Here is a 23,635-nt window from a genome sequence, read left to right on the forward strand (position 1 = left end):
CCTCTAGAAATCTTGGAAAAGATCCTAAAGCCATGATCTATAAAGGATCCAAGATCGTGTTATTTCAGGACTTCTCCCCGGCTTTGGCCCGAAGGAGGAAGGCGTTCGATGAGGTGAAGAAATGTTTAAGGGACTCAAATATTCAATACACCTTATGCTACCCAGCGACGCTATGTTTTAACCACGAAGGATCCGGGTATAATTTTAGATCGCCAGAAAAGGCTAAGGAATTTTTGGACTCTCTTAAATAAATCGTAAGAGACAATGTATGTTGGCTTGCCTTTTCCCCACTCCGATTTATATCCCCCTCTTTTTTTTTCTTTTTCCGATCTTACTGTTTATTATTATCTTGGGGGGCTGGGGAGAGGGAATTATTTATTTGCTCTCCATTTAATGATTTTCTCCCCCACCTTAGGGTTTTTTTTATTTTATGATTATACGTATGTATGTGTGTATGTACATATATGTGTGTATGCATGTATGTGTATATATGTATATATATAAACCAGGGGGTTTAGTTAATGTTGGTGGGGAGAGGTGGTTACCTTATTCTATTTTATTTTTGCCTCTAGGAGCGGGGTTATTTTCCCTAGCTATTTTATAATATTATATCTAATTATAATTTGTTGAAGTTGTAATTTTATAGTTATATATGTTTATACATGGTATTGATACTACCAAATATACTCAGGTGTGGGTGGGGGGGGGTAGAGTGCTCACTGTTAACTCTAGCTCGGCATTATATCTGAATTCTCCTCATCCTATTAAGGAGCGCCTGGGTCAAGGGTGGGGCACTGGTTGGGAGAGGATATGATGGACCGTTGGAAAAGAAGTGATACCCCCTGGGAATAAGGGGGATAATCTCCATCCAAATATGTTTTATTTTTTTTTATTATTTAGAAATAGTTTCCTTTTTATCATACTGTTATGAGTGTATTAGAGAACCTTTATTTTTGTAAATTCTATATGCTCTTTGCTCGGGATGTTTTAGATAGGGTTTCCCCTCCCGGGGGGGTCTCGGATTTACCCGGATGATTATGGTTGATCAGTCGGTTAAGTGGTGAACCTGGAATGTCAAATAGGAAGAGATTATTTTCTGTTCTCTCTTTCCATATAAGGAAAAATATTTTGGTAAACTGGGTGGTTGAAGGTTCCCCTGGATTTTCAAAATGGCTTAGATTAATCATGGAATGTATTCCCCTTGACTTCCTTATAAATATGATGCACCGAAAGACCGAATTATTTTTTATAAAATATGGCAGCCCTTTTACATAGATATTTTGGCTATCCTAACAAGGGTTTTTATTTAATTGAGATTACAAACATGGCTGGTCCGGGGCCCCTTGGAAGAGGAATCCCATACGAATACGGGTTTTGTTATATATGATGTTAACACATTCCGAGCAAGTATTTTAATATCCAACTTCTATGTTAATCGTTGGGGTTTTTTTTTCCCCCCCACTTCTTTTTTTTCTCTCATTTCTCTTATTTGAAAGATGTAAGTGACTCAATTATACACTCTGGCTAATTGTAGGTTAGATTAGTAGTTAATTGAGTTTTGTTTTTTCTCTTTCGGTATTTTTCTTCTGTTAAATTTTGATTATTGTATATTTAAGATTTATTTCTATATCAATGTTTGTACTTGAGAGTTTTGTTTATTTTTGTAAATTTGTTAAAATGTTAAATTTCTAATAAAAATATCTATAAAAAAAGGTACGAGACATAGCACTTGAGGCTAAAGAGATCAAAGGATATGAGGTATAAAGCAAAAGCAGGTTATTGAGGTAGATGATCAGCCATGGTCATAATGAATGGCAGAGAAGGTTTAATGGCCTGAATGGCCTACTTTTGCTCCTATTCTCTATGTTTCTACAGCAGTTGCAGGCAGGAGAGTCGACATTTCGGACATAAGCCTTCCTGATAAAGGGCTTATGCCTGAAATGTTGACTCTCCTGATTCTTGAATGCTGCCTGACCTGCTATGCTTTTCCAGCACCACACTTTCTGGCTCTGATTCTCGAGCATCTGCACTCCTCAAATTCTCGCATGTTTCTACAACACAGGAATCTGGGAGGCCTCATCCATAAATCTCAAAAAGCTAACATGCAAGTTCAAAAAGTACTAAGTAAGGTAAAAGGAAATATATTTATAAATAGGTAATTTTGCTAAAACTGAACATGGCACGAGTCACAGCTGGAATACCGTGAACCTCTGATCTAAGGTGAGATCTTCCATCATTGCAGGCAGTCAAGAGGAGGTTCACTGGGCTGATCCAGGATGTGGAGACTGTTTTAAGAGGACAGATTGAGTATGCGGGGCCTGTATTTACTAGACTTCAGAAGAACAGGAGTTGATCTTATTGAAATATCTAAGAGTTTTGTGAAGTTGACAGAGTAGAAACAGAGAGGTTGCTTCATCTTGCAGGAGAGCCTAGGACAACAGCCCGTAATTTCAACAAAGAGTCACCCATCTAAGATGGAAAAGTGGAGGAATTTCATCTCTCAGAGTAATCCACAGAATTCTTTACCATAGCTAGTTGTTGACATCATTGAGTATATCTAAGGCAAAGATAGACAGTTATTAATCAGTTGGGCAGAGAGTCAGAGAGCTGTACAGCATGGAAACAGATCCTTCGGTCCAACAAGTCCATGCCAAGCATAGAGTAATAGATTTATAGAGACATACAGCATGGAAACAGACCCTTCAGTCCAACTTGTCCACGCTGACTAAATATTCTAAATTAATCTAGTCCCATTTGCCAGCACTTGGTCATATATCCCTCTAAACCCTTCCTATTCATATGCCCAACCAGATGCCTTTTAAATGTTATGGTTGTACCAGCCTCCACCACTTCCTCTGGCAGCTCATTCCATACACGCACCACCCTCTGTGTGAAAATGTTGCTCCATATGCTCCCTTTTAAATCTTTCCCCTCTCATTTTGAACTTCTGCCCTCTAGTTCTGGACTCACCCACCCCAGGGAAAATATCATGTCTATTTACCCCATCCATGTCCCTCAAGATTTTATAAATCTCTATAAGGTCACCCCTCAGCTTCTGACATTCCAAAGAAAACAGTCACAGCCTATTCAGCCTTTCCCTGTCGCTCAAATCCTCCAACCCTGCAACATCCTTGTAAATCTTTCAAGTTTCACAACATTCTACTTCAAGGAGGGAGACCACATTGCACACAATATTCCAAAAGTGGTCTAACCAATGCCCCTGTACAGCTGGAACATGACCTCCCAACTCCTATACTCAATGCTCTGACCAATAAAGGAAAGCATACCAAACACCTTCTTCACTATCCTATCGACTTGCGATTCCATTTTCAAGGAACTATGAACCTCCACTCCAAGGTCTCCTTGCTCAGCAACACTTCCCAGGACTTTGCCATTAAGTGTGTAATTCCTGCCCTAATTTGCCTTTCCAAAATGCAACACCTCATATTTATCTACATTAAACTCCACCTGCAATTCCTCGGCCCATTGGCACATCTGATCAAGATCCTGTTGCACTCTGAGATAATCTTCTTTGCTGTCCACTCCACCTCCAATTTTGGTGTCATCTGCAAACCTACTAACCATTTCTCCAATGTTCACATCCAAATCATTTATATAAAAGACAAAAAGCAGTGGACCCAGCACCAATTCTTGTGGCACACCACTGGACACAGGCCACCAGTCTGAAAAACTAACGTCCACCACCACCCTCTGTTTTCTACCCTCGAGACAGTTCTGCATCCAAATGGCAAGTTCTCCCTGTATTCCGTGTGGTCTAATCTTGCCAACCAGTCTACCATGAGGAACCTTGTTGGAACGCCTTACTGAAGTTGATATAGATCACGTCCACCACTCTCCCTCATCAATCCTCTTTGTTACTTCTTCAAAAACACTCATGAGAAATGATTTCCCACATACAAATCCATGTTGACTATCCCTAATCAGTCGTTGCCTTTCCAAATACACATAAATCCTGTCCCTCAGGACTCTCTCCAACAATGTGCCCAACACCAATGTCAGGCTCACTAGTCTATAATTCCTTGGTGTTTTCTTATCACCTTTCTTAAATAGTGGCACCACATTATCCAACCTCCAGCCTTCCAGATATCCTAAATTAATCTAGTCCCATTTGCCAGCATTTGGTCCATATATCTCAAAACCTCTCCTATTCATATATCTATCCAGATGCCTTTTAAATGTTGTAATTGTGTCAGCCTCCACCAATTCCTCTGGCAACTCATTCCACATACGCACCAGGCTTTTTGTGAAAAGGTTGCCCCTCAGGTCCACTACCCTGGGGAAAAGATCTTGGCTATTCACCCTATCTACGCCCCTCATGATTTTATAAACTTCGATAAGGTCACCCCTCAGCCTCCAACACTCCAGGAAAATAGCTCCACCCTATTCAGCCTCTCCCTTTAGCTCAAACTGTCTAACCCTGGCAACACTGTTGCAAGTCTTTTCTGAACTCTCTCATTTCACAACATCCTTCCTATAGGAAGGATACAGAATTGAACACAGTATTCCAAAAGTGGCCTAACCAATGTCCTGTACAGCCTCAACCCCATGTCCCACCTCCTATATTCAATGCACTGACGAATAACGACTAGCATACCAAACACTTTCTTCACTATCCTGTCTACAATCAGGAGTTAAGGGGAAAAGACAAGAAAGTGGAGTTGAGAATGATCAGATCAGCCATGATCTAATTGAATGGCAGAACAAACTCAATGGGCTAAATGGTCTGCTTCTGTTCCTACGTCTGATGGTTTTATGGTGTACTTTTTGGTTGTCCTCTAAACTTTTTGATTTCATTACCAAGAATCCATCCAACTCAGCCTTAAAAACATTCAGTGATCCTATCTCCACAGCTCTCTAGGGAACAGAATTGCACAGATCAACAACGCTCTGAGAAAAGAAAGTCTTCTCTCCATTTTAAATTCAGATCCTGTATTTTTATATTGCATCTCCTTTTTCTAGTCTTTCTCAAAAGGTGAGACACCATTTAAGCATCCAATCTGCCAATGCCTCTCAGGATTTTATATGCTTCATTAAGAGTACCTCTCCTTCTAAACACTAATGGATATAAGCGTTTGCTTAATCTGTTCAAACTTTCCTTATTAGATAACCCCTTTATCCCAAGAATCAGTAAAATGAACTCATGTTAGTATATCTTTTCTCATGCTGAATATTAAAGAAAAACATGGTAATTTAATTGACTTACTGCATGCTGTTTTTGCTGAAAATTTAATATAATTTAGTTAAGGAGTTCTGATTTATCACTTCCTTACAAATTTCTTATTTGCACCAACCAGTTGCATATAATTTTCTTATGCCAAGTAGTTTTTTCAGATCTGTATCTTTGCACCTGCAGATATTCATGTGAAGATTTTGTAGGTACCACTTCAATGACAAGCTGATCTTATGTAGCATTATTTTAATTATGTCAATTTCCACAATTAAATGATGTGCGATTTTTAAAAGTGCTTTTAAACTTTACCATTTTCTTGTCAGAACTGATCATGCATATTTATTTACTACATGTGTTATTTGCAACGCGGAGCATTTTTGGACATTGTAAAAGATCTTCACGTGAGTCATAATTTAGTAGAACAAAAAAACTGTGAGAATGGATGAGGCCAGAAGCTTCAAAATTTTCAAATATTAATGTGGATCTTAAAGGAGTGGAGGGTTGTGAACTAGCAGAGATGTTTAGGGAGGAACTTCCAGAATTTGGAACCTAAGCGTGCTAACCAATATTGGAGAAAGATAAACAGGAAACTATAAGTTTAGAATCTGAGAAACAGAGTATATTACTGGGTGGTGAGACAATGTGTAGGGTTGGAAACTGCTAAGATGGGGAAGGACAAGCTGTGAAAGGTTGTAAATATGGGCTTCAGATTTTTAAATTTGAGCTGTAGGCAATCAAGCCTATGCAAGTGTTCCATATTCAGTTTGAGCATGGTTCACTTGTATCTCAAGTCCTTGATTCTATATCCATTAACTAAATCTAGCAATCCCAGCTTTGAAATTTGTAATTGCCCTGGCCTGAATCCAATCTAATCCCCAATAAAAGCACAATATGAAACAAATATGAACTAAACAAAAAAAATCATCAAACCACAATATATGTGATGGATTTACAAGTGTAGGATTCAGTTATAGAGAAAAGAGATATTGTTGAGAACAGACTTAAGTTCCAGAAGGACAACAGAAATGGGATAGTGGCTTGTGGTCAGAAAAACAGTTAATGGAAATGTCTTCACTGAGTTTTCTTAGGGAAAGAAAATCTGTATAGAACAAAAATAAAATGAAACATACAAAGTTTATATGTTATAATCTCACATCAAAGGTCTAATGACAAAAATTTACAAGTCCATAATTGTCCAACATGCAGTGAGTTTAGTTCCAGAGATTAAAAATGCTTGGAAACGATGGAGATAGAGGAGAGATGTAAACAGAGCAGAATGTCCATAGGTAGTTCACTGGAGTGTTATCAAACAAAATTTGACATTAAGCCATTTAGAGATATTGGAGCAGCTGATCAAAATAACAGTAGATTTAAATGATCACCTTACAGGAAGTGTTGAGATCTACCTAGTGAATTCAAAGATTAGGATTGTGACAACTGAAGGTACAATTGTCAAAACAGGGTGATAACAACTCAGAATACTTGACAGGCCATAATTAAGGACGATAGATATGTGAGGTTTGTAGGACTAGAGGAGATTACAAAGCTAAAAGGTTATGTAGGGACTTGAAAACAAGGATGGAAGTGTAAATAGAAGTTTGAACACTTGACCTTGCTTTGTCTGTCACAGGCAGCAGACCTGTTATATTGGTTAACATGCTTTTTGGTCAGTTGATGTTCACCAAAAGTGACCATACTTCTGACCTTTCAATCTAAATTCTATATGTGCAGGATTTCCATTTTATCAATACAAAGTACAAATGAGGTCCCTGATAGAGCATTAAACAGCTGAAGAATATTTTGTAAAGAGCCAAGGTTTTAAAATCGTTATTGCCAGCTCAGTAACACTGCATACATTTGAAGTACCAATAATACACAATTTACCAGGTCAGAACTCTATTAAGCTTCTGGCTTCTTATCCAGCTAAAATCCTATATTTGTTGTACTATTGCATTAGGTCATTGACAGCAACTGAGCAGAAAGAATCACTGCTACCTTCATCCCCGATGTTATCAAGTGAGGGTTCTTACTCACCAACAGCACCCCTGCAACACAACTGCCTGATTCAAGGAGGATTAAGAGTTTATCTCAAAAATGAAATTGGTGCGAATCTGCTATTACCAGCGGTGTCACTCTTATTCCAAGGAAACTTCAGTTTAAATGGACTGTTGTAATCAGTTGGCACTTACAGCAATGATAAGAAAAAAATCTAATATGAGAGGTTCTGGAGCTTCCTGTTAGCTAATCTATGGTTATTCTAGTAAACAGTGGTAACAATTTGTCTGAATTGGCTTCCAAGATCTTAGTGATAGCTCACCGCTTTCAAGCTGATCTTGATGCTACTTCAATCCCGGAAGGCATCGTTGCTGTCGTGGCCAACTGGAAGATCTTCGCATTTTTTTTTGCCGGTGATGTTTCCTGAGCTCTCTTTTAAAGGGAAATAACTGTGAATGTGCTTTAACCGTTAAATACCGTTGTTGATGTGCTCGGCGACATAGAACCGCGAGCTCCGAGCTGACTCCAACTGCCGTGAGAACCTTTTCCCTGAGCTCGCTCCAAACCCGGGTCCTGCTCCATTCCAACCTTCACTGACGGGGGGGGGGAACAACAAGTTTTACATTGCAATAGTTTAAAAAGGAGCCATTATTAAAATGCAGACAGCGAAAAGTTGGAAACATTGTCAACTTACATTCTACTCTCATTAGTCTCCAGTTAGAAATAAAACATGTAATCCGTTTAGTAAACCTGCAATGAGTCTATTACTCCCCGGCGAATGGATTCGGCGGACAGCTTCCCCGCTCTGTTCCAGCAATGAGACGCCTCCATGTGGCGCGCTCCCTAGACTTGGCGCTGCTCGTGGACTCTCCTGCAGAAATATTTGCTCCTCCTGCCTGCAATCTGTTCATCATTACTCGCTGCTTGGTGAAAATCCAAAGAGACAATGTTGCAGCATTTGTTCGCACTTCGGTGATCGAAACTTCCATTGATCCTCCTCCCTCGTTCCTGCACAAAGGCAGAGAGGGTGAAAAGACCGGAGCTGTTCCCAGTCTTGAATTTATTGTCACGTGTACGGAGGCACAGTGAAAAGATCTGTCTTGAGAGCAATACAGGCACATCACAGAGTTAAGCAGCATAGATGAGTAAATAATAGGTAAACAGTGGCAAAAACAAACAGAAACACAGGTACAGGTGAATGTTCAGAGTTTGTGAGTCCATTCAGTATTCTAACAACATTAGGGTAGAAACTGTTTTGAAACCAGCTGGTGTGTGTTCAGGCTTTTGTACCTTCTCCCCGATGGTAGAGTTTGCAGAAAACATTGCCAGGGTGGGATGGATCTTTGAGAATGCTGGTGGCTTTTCCTTGACAGCGGGCCTGGTAGATGGATTCTATAGATGGGAGGTTGGCCTTTGTGATTGCCAGGCCAAGTTCACCATTCTCTGTAACCGTCTCCGATCTTGAATGGTTCAGTTAACATACCAGGTAGTGATACATTAAGACAGAATGCTCTCGATGGTGCACCTATAAAAGTTGGCAAGGGTATTTGCTGTCATGCCAAATTTCCTCAGCTGCCTGAGAAACAAGAGACATTGATTAGATTACCTTCAGTGTGGAAACAGGCCTTTTTGGCCCAGCTAGTCCACACTAACCCTCCAAAGAGTAACCCACCCAGACCCATTTCCTCTAACTAATGCACCTGACTCTACAGGCAATTTAGCATGACCAATTCACCTAACCTGCACACCTTTGTGATTGTGGGAGGAAACCGGAGCACCCGGAGGAATCCCACACAGACACAGGGAGAATGTGCAAACTCCACACAGTCCCCCAGGCTGGAATTGAACCCAGGTCCCTGGTGTGGGATATAGGTTAATAGTGTTACTTCTGCAATCATAATTACTTATGCAAGGTAAATGAACTCACACCAGTGTATAATTGCTCCTGCCAAGAGCTGAGTCAACAAGAATGAAAATTATTTGAAGGAAATACATAATTGTTTTTGTATTAGCTAAAATGTGCATGCAAGAATGAAATGTGCCTGCAAACAATGGTACATGTTACAGACAAATAGATAAAGTGCTGTGAGAGGAGGGGGTTAAGCTAGATGTGCCTGTACAGACAGTAGTTATAAGTATCTTATTCCCGCTTCTGCAAAAACAAGAACAAACCACAATCAAGAAGTCATGAGGTCATAAGATCATAACAAGTGAGGGAAGCAGATGGCAGTGAAGGAGGATATACCTAACAATGGACTACGGCGGGATGTGGCCAAACGGCCTTGTGAGGCCAGAAATAAGCATTTGTCACACAGACAAGGCTGAATAAGGCAAGAGATGAATAAGAGTAAAGGGCGCCGGTCTTAGAGAGGTGTGAGATGTAAACAGGGGAGGAGCAATGGGATGAAAGAATAGGAACCAAATTACATAAATATTGTGTACTAGTTGAATTCAGCGTGTGTGTGTCCCTGCCTTGAGGACAGTGGACACAACACCCCTCTTGTAAGAGCAAAATAAATGACACTACTGATTCAGATCTTGCCTCGCACTGAACTTATTGCAGTGAGTGAACTTCGTTTCTCACACTGGCACTGTGAGGCAGCAGTGCTAACCACTGTGCTGCCGGTCATAGCATTTCTCATCGTAGTCTAAAGGTTGTGATTTTGCAGTTGGAAATGAAAGACAATAAAGCAATTAAGACATGCAGTATTATCCAAACTTAATTACAATCCTGAAACAGACTGGGGCAGTTTGGATGGGCGAAGATAGAAATTGGAAATATAGTTTCAATTGAGGAGGGAAACGGAACTGAGGGACCGAAAGGCACACTCCTGTGTTCTTAACAATTGTTTGAAATGCTGAAATTTTACTCAGCATTTCATCGTAAAGAAAATATAAGTGATTTTAAGAAAGGTATGGCATTGAGGGTGAGTTGGAGGTTTGGATTAGGAATTGGCTGGCTGGAAGAAGACAGAGGGTAGTAGTTGATGGTAAAGGTTCATCTTGGGAGTGCAGTTATGAGCGGTGTTCCGCAAGGATCTGTTTTGGGACCATTGCTATTTGTCATTTTTATAAATGACCTGGAGGAGGGGCTAGAAGGTTGGGTGAGCAAGTTTGCAGATGATACGAGAGTTGTTGACAGTGAGGAAGGATGTGGCAGGTTACAGCGAGATATATTTATGTTAAACAAGGGGCTGAAAGATTATGAGGAATAAGCAAGGATGTGAAGTAATCAGACCAGCGATGGTCTAATTGAATGGTGGAGCGGGCTTGAGGGGCAAAGTGACCTCCTGTGCTTCTACTTTGTATATTAGGCCCAACCATTTTTGCCTGTTTCATTTATAAACATGCCTCTAAGGTCAGAAGTTGGTTGTTTCAATATTAATTTCACAGGTTCAATTCCATTCACTACTCTTTGGATATTGAAACAGCTCATGCCTGCATCTGACAAGATCAACAGAACATTTCTTGTATCATAAATTTCCTATTTTCTTGTTATTGTTTGTACCACAAATACCAGCCAAACAATATTTTAAAGAAGACAGAAACTAACTACTGTCCCATGCCATTTAGTGGAAGGAGTAACATTAAATTCTCAGCTCATTGATTCCCAGTTTTGATCTATTCTAAATTCTGTTTAGAGAATCTAGTGCCACATGAGTGTAGGTTAACTTCATTGGCTGAACAGCTGGCTTGCAATGCAATAGCAAGGGTTCAACTTCTGTGCTGGCTGAGATTACACTGAAGGTCTTATGTAGTCTTGCCTGAATTGCAGTGACCCTCATTTTAAACACTACCAGTTGACTCTCACGAATAAGAAAGTTGTCCTCTGGGACTAGGGTAATTTTACTTACCTCTGCATACCTCGACACGGTCCTGTCCAAGAACTTCCACCTACGTTTGGGACACCACCCACGCCCTCCACCTCCTTCATGATTTTCGCTTCCCCGGTCCCCAACGCCTTATCTTCACCACGGACATCCAGTCCCTGTACACCTCCATCCACCATCACAAAGGACTCAAAGCCCTCCGCATCTTCCTTTACCGCCATACCAACCAGTACCCTTCCACTGACACCCTCCTTTGACTAACTGAACTGGTCCTCACCCTGAACAACTTCTCTTTACAATCCTCTCACTTCCTCCAAACCAAAGGAGTAGCCATGGGCACCCGCTTGGGCTCCAGCTATGCCTGCCTCATTGTAGGATATGTGGAACAGTCCATTTTCTGCAGCTACATTGGCACCATCCCCCACCTTTACCTCCGCTACATTGATGACTGTATCGGCGCTGCCTCATGCTCCCACGAGGAGGTTGAACAGTTCATCCACTTCACCAACACCTTCCACCCTGACCTCAAATTTACCTGGACCATCTCAGATTCCTCCCTCCCCTTCCTAGACCTTTCCATTTCTATCTCGGGCGACCGAATCAACACGGACATTGACTATAAACTGACCGACTTCCACAGCTACCTAGACTACACCTCCTCCCACCCTGCCCCCTGTAAAAACGCCATCCTATATTCCTAATTCCTTCATCTCCGCCTCATCTGCTCTCAGGAGAACCAATTCCAATACCGTACAACCCAGATGGCCTCCTTCTTCAAAGACCACAATATACCCCCAGACGTGATCGACGATGCCCTCCACCGCATCTCCTCCACTTCCCGCTCCTCCGCCCTTGAGCCCCGCCCCCTCCAATCGCCACCAGGACAGAACCCCACTGGTCCTCAACTACCACCCCACCAACCTCCATATACATCGTATCATCCGTCGTCATTTCTGCCACCTCCAAACGGACCCCACCACCAGCAATATATTTCCCTCCCCTCCCCTATCAGCGTTCCGAAAAGACCACTCCCTCCGTGACTCCCTCGTCAGGTCCACACCCCACCACCAACCCAACCTCCACTCCCGGCACCTTCCCTGCAACCTCAAGAAATGCAAAACTTGCGCCCACATCTCCCCCCTTACTTCCCTCCAAGGCCCCAAGGGATCCTTCCATATCCGCCACAGATTCACCTGCACCTCCACACATATCATTTACTGCATCCGCTGCACCTGATGTGGCCTCCTCTATATTGGGAGACAGGCCGCCTACTTGCGGAACGTTTCAGAGAACACCTCTGGGACACCTGGACCAACCAACCTAACCACCCCGTGGCTCAACACTTCAACTCCTCCTCCCACTCCACCAAGGACATGCAGGTCCTTGGACTCCTCCATCGCCAGACCATAGCAACACGACGGCTAGAGGAAGAGCGCCTCATGTTCCTTCTAGGAACCGTCCAACCACAAGGGATGAACTCAGATTTCTCCAGTTTCCTCATTTCCCCTCCTCCCACCTTGTCTCAGTCGGTTCCCTCAACTCAGCACCGCCCTCCTAACCTGCAATCTTCTTCCTGACCTCTCTGCCCCACCCCCACTCCGGCCAATCACCCTCACCTTGACCTCCTTCCACCTATCACATTTCCAACGCCCCTCCCCCAAGTCCCTCCTTCCTACCTTTTATCTTAGCCTGCTGGACACACTTTCCTCATTCCTGAAGAAGGGTTCATGCCCAAAACGTCGATTTTCCTGCTCTTTGGATGCTGCCTGACCTGCTGTGCTTTTCCAGCAACACATTTTCAGCTCTGATCTCCAGCATCTGCAGTCCTCACTTTCTCCTCGATAATTTTACCTACTGCCACACAACATGATGGAGATAACCTCAATGTGAAAACCGGACTCCAAACCATTGTGGGATGGCCCCTTTTACTGTCAGGAAAGATGCATCTACTATTAGTTAGTTTGGGAGAACAAGGTCAGGATTGTTATTCACCCATGTTGTTTTTCTCACCCACCGGCTGTAATAAACCCAGTCTGTCAATGTTCCTTCAAAGCCTGTTGGTGATATACATTGAAGTTCCCAATCTATGTCCTGTACCCTTACTGTTCTCGGTGATTTTTCAAAGTGATATTTAGCATAGGTTTCTGAGTTGAGGGAGGTGGTCATCAACAGGATGTCTTTGCCCATGTTTGGCTAATGCTGTGAGACTTCATGAGGTTCTAACTCAATGTTTAGTCCCAATTGTATCATGGCTTACTTGGATTTGTCCTGCTTTTTGCATGCAGGACATGCCCAGGCAATTTTCCACATTGTCGGGTAGATGTCAGTGTTGTAACTACTAGAACAGCTTGGCTGTTCTGGTGCATAAGTGTCCAGTATTATTGTCAGGGCTCATAACCTTTGCAGTATCCAATGATTCCAACCATTTCTTGATATGATGTAGAGTGAATTAAATTGGCTGGTGTAGCAGCCTCCTGGCTGCTAAAACACAGAAAGATTGCTAACTTGGCCAAACAGTAAGGAATGCTGGGTACATTGGCCAAGTGAAACTCTGAAATCACAAAACCCACACACCAGACACAGTGCAAATACAGCAGCCACGTGCTAATGAAATGAGCATAATGCAAAAGGCAACAGTTATTCTGGACAGACACCCCAAACAACCTATCCAGTAAAGAAAGGAGTGCCCAGACATAAAGGCACTGGGTCCTGTTAAACAAAGAAATTAACAATGGCCTGCCATCTAAATGATTGACTCTTGTATCAAGCTATTAAGTGTATCTCCCTGATTTGGCCAGAATTATAGGAAGTTCCAGAAAACCATCTAAAAGGTATAAAAACATGGAATTCACCTGCAGACCTCTCTCTTGAAACCACTCTCGGAATCTCTGGAATCATCTGAGGCCTTCCAAGGGACCAGCATTGCAAGAGACTTCCACCACCTGACCATCCAGAGAGAGAGAGGAAGAAAGCAGGTTTGTAGACCCAGAGACAGAATAACAGAAAAAGCAACGGCGTAAATTTACAAGGGACTCGGGAAGTAACTGTAAGGGGCCAAAAATGATTAGGGATAGTTTGTTTCATAATAATTTCTTAATAAAGTGGATTGTTTTGCTTTGGCACCAGCTTGTGTTCATATTCGTTTGACAGTTTTGGTATTGTGGGACACCTGGGCAAATTCATTCATATCATTCTGGTCGGAGTTGTATGTAACTTGTTTAAAGAGGAAAGTCTGAAGACATTGAAGACTGGCATCTCGGATGCTGGGAACCACGGGAGGAAGCAAAGAGGATCACCACTCAGCACTTCTGGCTGGAGATTGCTGCAAATGCTTTATCCTTATCTTTTGCACTGATATATTTAGTTCTTTCATCATTGAATATCGGAATATTTGTGAAGTTACCTCCTCCAGTGAGTTGTTTAATTATCTTATCATTCACAACAGGATGTAGCAGGACTGTGGAGCTTAGACCTGATCCTTTGCTTGTGGGATTACCTAGCTCTATCACTTGCTGCTTATGCTGTCAGGCATTTAAGTATTCCTGTCAAGAGTGTGGTGCTGAAAAAGAACAACACGTCAGGCAGCATCTGAGGGGCAGGAGAATCAATGTTTTGGGCATAAGCCCTTGAATGGCATATGCCTGAAACATTAATTTTCCTGCTCCTCGCTTGTTGCCTGACCTGCTGCGCTTTTCAGCACCACACTTGACTCTGATCTCCAGCATTTTAGTCCTCACTTTTTCCTATGCAAGTATTCCTGTTTGGTAGCTTCACCAGGTTGATACCTCGTTTTCAAGTATGCCTGATGCCCTCCTGCACTCTGCATCGAACCAGGGTTGATCCTCTGGTTCGATGGTAATGGTTGAGTGGGGAAGTTGCCTGGCCACGAAGTTACAGATTGTACTGGAGTACAATTCTGCTGCTGTTGATGGCCGATAATGCGTCATGAATGCCCAGTCTTGAATTGCTAGATTTGTCCAAAGTCTTTCCTATTTAGAATGATGATAATTGATTGATTTATTGCTGCTTTGTTTCTGAGCAGCACAAGCAGATCACAGTAAGCAAGGACATGCAGATCAAAGAGTGAAAAAATTCTTGGACAGAGTGAAGCATACAGCTTACACCGTACAGGGCATGCAATGTCAACATTAACAAAATCAACATTATTTGAAGTTAAGGGGTCCGTTCATTAGTCTAATAACGGCAGGGAAGAAGCTGTTCTTGAACCTGTCGGTGCATGTTTTCAAGCTTCTGTACCTTCTGCCTGATGGAAAAGGTTGTAGGAAAGCATTACAGGAGTGTGATGGGTCTTTGATGATGTTGGCAGCCTTTCTGTGGCAACGAAAGGTGTACTTGGAGTCCTTGGATGGAACGGTGGCTTCCCTCTTGGTCTGGGCTTGCACACAACCTTCTGTAGTTGCTCCTGATGTTGGGCAGAGCAGTTGCCATACCAGGCACCCTTGATGAGAAGGTGCCAGTCTTGGACGTTGGACAAAGTTAAAAATCACACAACACAAGGTTATAGTCCAACAGATTTATTTGGAAGTACAAACGTTTGGAGTGCAGCTCCTTTCTCAGGTGGAGCAAGATCATAAGACACAGAATTCATAGCAAACGATCATGGTGTCCTACAACTGATGAAATATATTGAACAAGCCTAGCTTGTTGTTAAGTCTTTCATCTTTTAGAATGGGTTGCAGGTTTTGATTCATTCATGTGTAAATCCCAGAAATTCTTTCAAGTCAAATTCCTTACTTAGTTTTTATATAAAAAAGATGACATCTCAGCTCAGACAATGCATTAAAGCTGTGCGGTTAGAGGCCATTTGTATTCCCACTTTGGAAATATAACCAGTCTGACTCAAGATTGAATAATCAATTGAAAACTGCACCCATTCTAATAAAAACCTATTCAGTTGATGTAGGTAGGGGAGGTGTTCTCCTTTCTTTCTGAAATCAACGATCAGTTGTTTTATTTTGCTAACAGTGAGAGAGAGGTTGTTATCATTGCACGACATCACCGAGTCCTCTATCTCCTTTCAGTATTCTGACTCACCATTGTATGATATCCGTCATACCAAAGTGGTATCATTAGCAAATTTGTAGATGGTGATTGTTCGGAATTTCACTACACATTCGTGCCACACAACACAATGGAGGATATTCTTAATGTAACGGCAGAACTTTATTTCCACAACAGCTATGTGGTTACTCTTACCGACACAGCCATGGGCAGATGCAGTTGCAGCTGGCAGATTAATAAGTGTGACGACATGGGGTACACCCTTCTGCTTAATTTAAACCAGCAACACAGAAAAGATTTATCCTGTGCAGTAATCTTTGAGAATTCGAGAGGCCAAGGACTAGTTAAAGTAACAACTTTATTTCTTAAAGTATAACAGAGAATAATTAACTAATAGCTATTTACAACTCCTTTCCTTTTCCTTTCCTACTTTCCCCTTCTACAATACTAGTCCGACAAAACCCCCTAATTAAGATTTACCAAAATTCAACTTTTCAAAAAGCAGCAAGACATCGAATCTTCTTTCCTTCTTATTAGGGATATCTGCTTTGCAGGTTACTGATCAATAAAGGTACGTCTAAGAAAGCTATTCTCGAGGGAGCCAAGATGGTGGATGAGAGGATCGTGTTGCAGAGCTCTATTAACCCGCTTATCCCAGACCATCGCAATATCCTGGGACTCTAGAAAATTTATGGAGTCCTAGGAAACTGAAAAATTAACTTACCTGTGTTTCTTGCTGTCCAGAGATGCTGGAGAAGGGAGGAGGAGCATCCGAGGCCGGGCCCACAGCCCAGCCTATAAGATCCTTGGACTTGATTACCTACCAGGCCATGGTGAACGAGCTTGCGAAATCTCGCGAGATGCTGGGTAAGTAGATATAGTAGAAGCTGGTACCGATCTCTACCATGCTGCAGTGACATGAACAGCAGCCGGGAGGCCTGGAGGAGAGGACGGATGAGGTTGAGCACAGAGTCACAGTGGTAGAAGCTGATGCTAGCTCCTTTAAGGATAGGATCCAAGCCTTGGAGACGCAGATCTGTAGTTTGCGTGACCAAATGGATGATCTTGCGTGACCAAGTGGATGATCTTGAGAACCGGGGCAGGAGAAAAAATATTTGGATCATCGGTTTGCCTGAGAGTAAGGAAGGTGAGCGGCCTGCAGAATCTATTGAGGACTGGTTGCCGAAATTTCTTAATTTGGAGACTGACATGAGAGGCTTGAAGATTGAAACGGCACACCAGGTCATGGTGTGGAGATCAAGTTTGGGTCAACGTCCTCGTCCTCTCCAAGTGCTGTTTCATCACTATAGAGATAAAGAAAGAATTGTGGAAGCTTTCAGAACCCATGGCAAGGGTCTGAAGGCCCTAATTTATGAGGGCTTTAACATCATGTTCTTCCAGGACTTCTCAGCGGTGGTGATCCAGAAAAGAAAATCTTATGACGGTGTCAAGAGAAGACTGAGGGAGCTTGGGATCCAGTACTCCATAAGGTATTCGGTGGTGCTGCAGATCACCTTAGATGGATATGTACATCTCTTTGACACACACATTGGAGAAGGCAAGAGGCTTTGTGGAAAAATTAACCTAATCTGAACAATGGTATGTCCAAATAGTAGTGTTGTTTGGGTATGTCTTTGTTGTTTTCTAAAAAAAAGGAAGTCTGGTTGGAGCTTTCTTTTCCTTTTTTCAACTATTGGTTTAATAATTTGGTTTAAACTATGTTTGGCGGTTGAGATGTGTACTTTCAATTTCTAAGTCATAGGGATGAGTGGGGTATTTATCCCCTCTTCTTTTATAAAAAGGTTTTATTTTCTTTATTCATATTGCCATTCTATGGTGCATTTACTTTCTTTTCTGTTTGTGTTTGCGGTGCGGCACGAGCTAGGAGGAGGGAAAATGGTTAGGGTGGATAGATGCCTACTTATGGGCAATTTGGGATGGGTAGTTGCCTGTTTTGAGCATGGGGTGAGTTCCCCTATTCAATGCCATTGGCACTTTATATGTTGTTTTTGTGGTTTTTGTTGTTTTTAATCTTTGATAGTCTTGTAGGTTTGTTAAATGTAATGGATTTAGTTTTTGTAGTTTTTATGTTGGTTGGATCATGTGACACTAAGGCTCAGTGATTTGTGATTCGAGTTCCTCCTTTCTGGAATTTGAACGTTACTGCAGAAGGTTACGGCTAATGACTTAATTAAATGGTGTACCTGGAATATCAAGGGAAATCACTCATCAATTGAGAGGAAAATGGTACTTTTGAGTCTTAGAATGGAGAAGGTGGATATTGCTCTGTTACATGAGATACACTTGGATGATAGGGAACATTTGAAACTACAGCAGAACAGCTTTGATCGGATTTACTTTTCATCATTTAATACCAGAAGTAGGGGAGTGGCTATATTGGTTAGGAGGAATCTCCCATTTAAGTTACAAAAGTGTGTTAAAGACACAGACGGGAGGTTTGTAATTCTTAAAGCCTTGATAAATGGGGAAGAATATGGTGTCTTAAATGTTTACTGCCCTCGAGCTCATCCCCTCAAGTTTTTCATAGACGCGTTTTCTAAACTGATCAGTCTCATTAGAGGTGGAGATTTTAACTGTCTCATGGATCCCACAGCAGACAGGTTGCCCAAAGGACCCTTGTCACCCTCTGTACAAATTGAACAACTAGTGGACCTGTGTGTGGAGTTAGGGTTGGTGGATGTCTGGAGGCATCTCCATCCTACAGGCAGGATTTTACGTTTCTTTCCAATCAGCACTGATGTTACACCAGGATTGATTTTTTCTGACCCCTGTGGCAACCCTGGATTTAGTGGCATCTCATACGATTGGTAATATTACCATCTCTGATCACGCTCCAGTGTGCCTGTTCGTTAAGATTATGGACATTACAGTGGGTTCAAGGCACTGGCGAATGGATTCCTTTATCCTCAAGGATAATAAGTTTGTGGAGTATTTCTCTGGAGAATGTCAGGCGTTCCTAGACATTAACTTAGACTCAGTTAGTAGTCCATCTGTCCTTTGGGAAATTGCCAATGCCTATGCCAGGGTTAGTTATCTCCTATCCAGCCAGTACGAAGCGGCATGAGGGTGAGCAGCAATGTCTCTAAACATGGTTGAAGGCAGCTGAGAAGGCTTACTTTGACAGGCCCTCGTTGGTCAAGCTACAGAGGATTACGGCGCTGTGGTCTGCACTGAATTCCATGCTCACATAGACAGCAAAGAAGGAGCTGACTTCTATAAAGCGAAGGTTATATGAGCATGGTGTCAGGCCAGGCTAATACTCAGCATATCTTGCCAGGAAAAGAAATGCCCCACAAGCCATTACATCGTTTAGGGAAGGGTCTGGGAACTTAACATGTGACTCCAAAAAGATTAATGTAGCATTCCAGAGATTTTACTCTAACTTACACTAATTTGAGGGTTCTGAGGAGGAGCAGACTAAAATGGAATCTTTTTTTAAGGACCTAGAGCTCCTGGGCATGACCCCTGAACAAGAGTCCTTTTCCAATGCCCCCTTATCAGAGCAAAAGGGGCAGGAAGCTTTGAGGCAGCTTCAGAATGGAAAGGCACACGGTCCCCGGTCCTGACGGACTTCCCAGCAAATTCTATAAGGAATTTATAAACATACTGTCAGGCCCGATGCTCAATATGTTTAATGACTCATACAGCCATAATTATCTCCTGTCATCTCTGAGAGAGGCCAATATTTCACTTATTTATAAAAAAAAGGGAAGGTCCCAGAGGACTGTGCTTCATACAGGCCCATTTCACTTTTAAATGTGGACTTTAAAATCCGTCTAAGACTCTCGAGTTAAGGCTGGAGACTGTGTTACCCATTATTGTTAAAGAGGATCAGACAGACTTCATAAAGGGCTGTAGATCCTCCAATACTGTTAGGAGGCTGCTTAATGTAATTCAAGCGTGTCAACAACGGTCAAAACAGGGATTGGTGATTTCTCTCGATGCAGAGAAGGTATTTGACTGAGTTGAGTGGCCATACCTTTTCTATACTCTGGAGCGGTTTGGCCTGGGCGAAGTCTTTATAAGATGGGTAAAGATTCTCTACAGTGACATTCTTGCTGCAGTCATTACCACTGGGGTACGATCAAGTAATTTTAACATTTTTAGGGGCAGCCAGCATGGCTGTCTCCTTTCGCCACTGCTTTTTACGTTGACGATTGAACCATTGGTGGAGGTCATTCGTAGGGATCCCAATATATCAGCTCCAGAAGTGGGGTCAAAATTACATAAGATTTTGTTGCATGCCGACGATGTCCTAATTTTTTTGTCAAATCCAGCAGTTTCAGTGCCTCGCCTGATACAATGCAGCTGCGCATTTGGCGTCTTTTCGGGATACATGATTAATATTGCTAAATCAGAGGCTATGCTTATGGGTGGTCTTATGAAAGGTCTTGAGGGCAAATATCAATTCCCATTTAAGTGGTCACAGTGGGGTTTTGTGTATTTGGGCATATTCATTACTCCAGTTCTGGATTGACTGTTCAAAGCCAATGTTGTTCAGTGATTTGATAAAGCCAAACAGGATGTTCAAAGATGGGAGGTGCTTCTGGTCTTGTGGTTGGGTCAGATAGCACTTATAAGAAGAATATTCTCCTCGTTTGCTATACGGATGCACCCCCTGATTTTCAATAAGCAAACATTCAGGAGACTGAACGGCTGGTTCAGCTCCTTTATTTGGCATCGTAAGCGGCCCCTCATCAAATTAGCTAAACTGCAACTGCCTCACAGGTAGGGGGGAGTGGACCTTCCAGAGTTTAAAAGCTGCCAACTAAGCTTGCTTTTATTCTACATGAGTGATTGGGCCTGTGGGGACCCTTTCTCAATATGGTTAGATATCGAAGCCTCCCAGGCAAGGTGCCACCTTACCAGCTAGCTGTTTTTTGACAAAATGAGGACAGTTAGGGAATATTTCTATAACCCAATAGTTATCAATACTGTTAAAGCATGAACGACAGTTCAACAGAGGGAAGGCAATATTGGCAAAACATCTTCTTTTACACCTTTAGTGGGTATGCCGGGTTTTCAACCAGGGATGGATTCAGGATTCAAACATTGGGCAACGAGGGGTGTGTCTTGCATGGGTGATTTATTTGAGGGAGACACAATGATGTCCTTCAATCATTTAGCATGGAAATACGAGCTATCTAACAAGGACCTCTGTTTTTTCAAGTTAGGGATTTTATTCAAAAAAAGACTACACTTTTGACTGATCCCTACAAATTCGACATAGAGAGGAGGGTGCTCAGGGGTAAGAGTACACTTTCTGTCAGCACTTTATATCATCAGTTGGGGGCTGCCCCCTCAGGTGAGTTCAATTGACTCTGCCAGGTGTGTGAGAGAGCTAGGTGTTGAAGTCTTCTCAGAGGCATGGGAAGATATTTGAGAAAATGCAAGGGAGGTATCAATTTGCAATAGGACCCAGGCTTTACAGTTAAAGATTCTCCACAGGGTCCACTTGGCTCCGGACCGTTTGTCAAAATTTAAACCAGGGGTATCTTCAACATGTCCCAAGTGCAAGGTATGTACGGGCACGCTTACTCATTGCCTCTGGTTTTGTGGTAGGCTTCAAACATACTGTGTGTTGTGGCAGGTGCAATGGAGTGGATTTTGGGAGTAAGGGTGGAGAAGGATCCAATTTCTCTTCTTCTAGGCCTGCCCAGTGTGTTCCTTGCAGATGCACCTAAGAAAAATCTCTTCAACATCCTCACATTTTGTGCAAGAAAGAATATCTTGCTAGGCTGGGTATCTTGAAAAACCCCCAGCCCTGTTGGGTTGACGGAAGAATGTTATGCAGCATATTCCCTTGGATTTTCTCACAATAATGGTACACCACTGAGAATTTCTATAACACATGGCAGCCCTTTTTGGAATACCTGGACACAGATTTATCTGCCACACTAATAGGGGCTTTTATGTAGCCATAACGATTGTACTTTACGAGTCCAATATCCAGGGAGGAGGATCTGTGAACGTATGAGTGTCTTGTTTGGCTGTGTTATTACTATTTATTAGTTTGTTGTGGTTATTATTTATTTAGTTTAGTAGTTAATTGGGTTTTTTATTCTATATTTTTGTATATATATTTATACATTTGTACATGAGGGTGGGTTGGGTTTTTTTTGACTTTTTTTCTTGTGTTCTTTTCTCATACTGTTTGAATTGTGTTGTTTTGTATTTGCTGTAATATAAAAAGATCTATTTTTTCCAATAAAATATATTTAAAATAAAAGAGCTATTCTATGGGCAGTCTACAGATGCCGTTGTCTTGGCAGTTCTCCTCTCAACTGTTCAATTTTCCCTAGTCTTACACCCCCCAAAGCATCGGATTGTGCCATTGGCTTTTAAGATTGTCAATATACTAACTTCAAACCTGATTGGAGTGAGCATTTTTTGGGGCATAACTTAAACTGACTGGCCTAATTCAAATCTGCTTTGTTGTTCCCAGGCAACGCAGCTAATCCAGCTTTCGACCAAGTGTTACATTGTTACCTTATTAAGACCATTTGGTGCTGTCAGGTAGTTCTGCTAGCTTTTAATTCTTCTAAAGGTACAGCACACCCATATCTTCATAATAGTAAGGATGAGGTCAAGTATGTTTTCTCTCGTTTCTTCCCTCACCACCTGCCACAGACCCAGTCTAGCAGTTATGTCCTTTCAGACCCAACCAAATTGATCTGTAGTATTGCTGCCGAGCCACTCTCAGTGGTGGACATTGAAATCTCCCACCCAGATTACAGTTTGTGCCTTTGCCACTCTCAGTGCTTCCTCAAAGTGTTATTCAACAGGGAGGATGGTATATGGTAATCAGCAGGCAGTTTCCTTGCCCACATTTGACCTGAAACCAAGAGACTCCTTGAAGTCCAGAATCAATGTTGAGGACTTCCAGGAACATTCTCTTCTGACTGTCTATCATTGTGCCACTATCTTTGCTGGGTCTTCCTTCTGGTGGGACAGGACATATCCAGGGATGGTGATGGTGGCATCTGCGACATTGTCTGGAAGGCATGATTCCATGGGTTTGACTATGTCAGGTTGTTTCTTGAGTAGTCTGTGAGGCAGCTCTCCCAATTTTGGAGGAGAAAGTGAGGACTGCAGATGCTGGAGATCAGAGCTGAAAATGTGTTGCTGGAAAAGCGCAGCAGGTCAGACAGCATCCAAGGAGCACGAGAATCGATGTTTCGGGCATGATCTTTCTTCAGGAGTGGCTCATGAAGAAGGGCTCATGCCCGAAACGCCAATTCTCCTGCTCCTTGGATGCTGCCTGACCTGCTGTGCTTTTCCAGCAACTCATTTTCAGCTCCCAATTTTGGCACTAATCCCAGATGTTATTGTGGAGGACTTTATATGGTTAACAGGGCTGTTTCTGCCGTTGTCTTTTCTGGTGCCTACGTTGATGCTGGTGGTCTGACCAGTTTCACTTCTTTGTTGAGACTTCATAGCGACTGATATAACAGAGTGGCTTGCTAGGCCATTTCAGAGAGCATGTCAGAGTCAACTACATTACTATGGGTCAGGAGTCACATGTAGGCCAGGTGAGGATGATAGATTTTCTTTTCTAAAGGACATCAGAGAGCCA

At 42.3% G+C, this 23,635-nt stretch overlaps 1 protein-coding gene across 2 annotated transcripts in view; it reads right to left on the reverse strand.

Annotated features, from left to right (window-relative positions):
* The window catches only part of steap2 (STEAP family member 2, metalloreductase), a 66,279-nt gene extending 58,522 nt beyond the window's left edge, over positions 1-7,757 (reverse strand). For both annotated transcript variants that reach the window (XM_060825556.1, XM_060825557.1), the window contains exon 1: positions 7,509-7,757. The gene's annotated coding sequence lies outside the window, so the exon portion shown is untranslated. The remainder of the gene's footprint in view (positions 1-7,508) is intronic.
* Between the last annotated feature and the right edge of the window lie 15,878 nt (positions 7,758-23,635).

Source organism: Hemiscyllium ocellatum, chromosome 5 (assembly GCF_020745735.1).
Source record: "Hemiscyllium ocellatum isolate sHemOce1 chromosome 5, sHemOce1.pat.X.cur, whole genome shotgun sequence".
NCBI lineage: Eukaryota > Metazoa > Chordata > Chondrichthyes > Orectolobiformes > Hemiscylliidae > Hemiscyllium > Hemiscyllium ocellatum.